The sequence below is a fragment of the Octopus bimaculoides genome, chromosome 2 (genome assembly GCF_001194135.2).
Source record: "Octopus bimaculoides isolate UCB-OBI-ISO-001 chromosome 2, ASM119413v2, whole genome shotgun sequence".
NCBI lineage: Eukaryota > Metazoa > Mollusca > Cephalopoda > Octopoda > Octopodidae > Octopus > Octopus bimaculoides.
The window spans coordinates 43,445,427-43,448,441 of NC_068982.1; the positions used below are offsets into that span (position 1 = coordinate 43,445,427).

Sequence of the window (3,015 nt, forward strand, 5' to 3'; positions counted from 1 at the left end):
GTTTCACTGTCGTTTGATGATTCACGCATGCGTAGAACTGTACTGAAATAGCAGACGTAAAAAATATCAGTCCACCACCACAAAACACGACATGCTACAAACAGCAGGGAAAACGACATTATTTCTGAAGAAACCTCCCCGCTTCCCAAACAGCTAAATGCGAAACATTGAGAGTTTGTAGCTTTTTGAAAGTGGTGAGGTGATGGGTGAATGCTGGGGAAGATTTTAGTGTTTCTTACGTCAAAATCGGCAACTCAGTTTTCGAATCCCTGAAGAACATACACACACACACACTCAAATTCTGATAGATAGATAGATAGATAGATATTGTTAGATGTTGCGGTTTGGTATAATATTTTAGTTATATCACATTTCACCTTCAGACCTTAGTCTCTCTTGATTGAATAGAGAACGAAGACAAGCTAGCCATGACCATCCAGTCTTTTTGAGGTAATTCAGGATTACAATATCCATTGTAACCACCTCTTTAATTTTTGAAGACATTACGGCTTGATTTGAGGGAGATTTTTTTACCGTTTGTTTCAGTAGGTCGAGCGAATATACAAAAAAGGGCCCCGTCGCTGGCTCAGACACACGCACACAGATGTATCTGTGTATGTGTGTGCGCGTATGTGTACATACACACACACACACACAACAAAAATACTGGTGAAAATCACATCTTTTATAGTAGAATTCACCATATAAAGCCGACAATATTTTCGCTGTCTAATACTTTAAATTTCTCGAAGTTCTTCTAAATGATATTTGGATCTAGTTGTCATCCATGAGGAAATATCTTGGATGTGTCTTCTGCTTGCATTTATTGGTGTCTGGTTGTTTGATACAGCTAGCCAAATTCGTGTTAAAATGAGTTCTTTATTGAAATCTGCCTGGATTCTTTAATCCCTTTTTCCTTCTTATATACATGTGTGTGTGTGTGTGTGTGTGTGTGTGTGTGTGCGGTAAGGCGATTTGACGTCTATCTTTAGCAGATTAGGAATCCACTTTAGTGGTCATTCCTCTTATTAATTGTAATATAATTCTCAAATCTTCGGATTTTTTAAAATATGCTAGACCACTGGTTTAAATTGATGTTAAAAGATCAATATCAATTTCTACCCTCCTTATTTAAGTGGGGGGGGGCTTACTGTTGAAAATATGCTGTGGTATATTATAATATATTACAACGATATAAAATCATAATATTTTAATCCCATGATTTAAAAAAAATTTCAATGAATAAAGATGAACTATATGCATATATAATAAAAGCGTTGGGACATAAATTCAGTGATTCATATGAATTCTTATGTAGCATCTCATTCATAGATTTTATGTTTTAATGCAGGCAGAAATAAAACAAGAAAAAAAAAAAGAAAAACAAGCTTTTAAAGCACACACGCGTTTTCCACATCCATGGAGAAGTAATAATAATGATGAAAAGTAACAACGTTACAGAATATCGGATATTTTACAGCAATGACACTTGTACAGGGATGCGTTGTTGCGTATGGTGTATCACCTCTCATAACACACTCGCGCAAACGACAGGACAATGCAAACCAACTCATCTTCCTCTCATATTCATACATATACATACATATATAAATATACGAACGTATGTATGTATGTATGTATGTATGTATGTATGTATGTAATACACACACACACAGTCAAAAAGCACACCCACACAAGTCTATAAAACAAGCAATAACGCCAACATCATTTCCGGTATTGACAAGTCATACGTAAATATAGGGATGCATTTATCGGAGTCAGTCAGGTTTGAATGTGGACAGCTGGCACAAGGTACCCCTCTCCCCTACCACGACTACTACTACCACCACCACCCCGCAAAAAGAAAAAAAACTCTCTCTTCTGTCTCGCCCTTTTCTCTCTAGACAGAAGGTCTTCATACGCTTCATTAATTAACATGATGGCACAGTCGGGTCCCTTCGTTTTAATCAAGGGTTACCAATTGCCAAATAGCTCGTGTGCAATTTCGGGGAGAATAAAGTATCCCTGTGAAATGAACCAAAAATCTATAAACGCAAAGTGATATTTGCGGATGTGATATTAAAACTTTAAATGAAAAAAAAAAAAGCAGAAAAAAAAAAAGATAAAATAATTAGTTTTTCCTTTTTTTTTTTTTTAGTAAAAGAGGATGGGGGTTTAAAATATAACAAAATATATATATATATATACTAAATTATTTTAGTTACTCAATTATTCATTCATTTATTCATAAATACGTAAAGTTGGCTTAAATGAAAATATTAAAAAAAAATATACACTAAAAATATAAGTTACCAGACACGCATTCAATCACTCACACGCTGACGGTCTGTCTGTCTGTCAATCTGTCTGTCTGTCTGTCTGTCTGTCTGTCTATCTCTCTCTCTCTCTCTCTCTTTCGTACACACACACCCACACATGCAAATTGTAAACAAAAAGGGCGATGAAGTAAAATAAACAGGCTATGCTATTTATTTATTTACTAAAATCTCTCTTCAACGTTGAGTCATCGGAAAATTTTGTTTTATCTTTCACTTGTTTCGGTCATTGGACTACGGCCATACTGGGGCACCGCCCAGAAGGGTTTTAGTCGAACGCATCGATTTCCCCACCCTTACCAGTACTTAATTTTTTCAGCCCCGGTACTTATCCAATCGTATCTTTTGCCGAACCGCTACCTTACAGACACGAAAACAAACCAACACGGGCTGTCAAACAGTGGCGTGGGGACAAACACATACACACAAACGACGGGCTTCCTTTAGTTTCCTATTTCTTTATTGCCCACAAGGGGCTAAACATAGCGGGGACAAACAAGGTCAGACAAAAGAATTAAGTCGATTACAATGCGTAACTGGTACTTAATTTATCGACCCCAAAAGGATGAAAGGCAAAGTCGACCTCGGCGGAATTTGAACTCAGAACGTAACAGCAGACGAAATACCGCTAAGCTTTTCGCCCAGCATGCTAACGTTTCCCCAAAACACACGCGCGCGC

At 37.0% G+C, this 3,015-nt stretch overlaps 1 long non-coding RNA gene across 2 annotated transcripts in view; it reads right to left on the reverse strand.

Annotated features, from left to right (window-relative positions):
• LOC106880770 (uncharacterized) overlaps nt 1–3,015 on the reverse strand; it is a 191,443-nt gene that overhangs the window by 17,669 nt on the left and 170,759 nt on the right. The gene's annotated exons all lie outside the window — the stretch shown is intronic.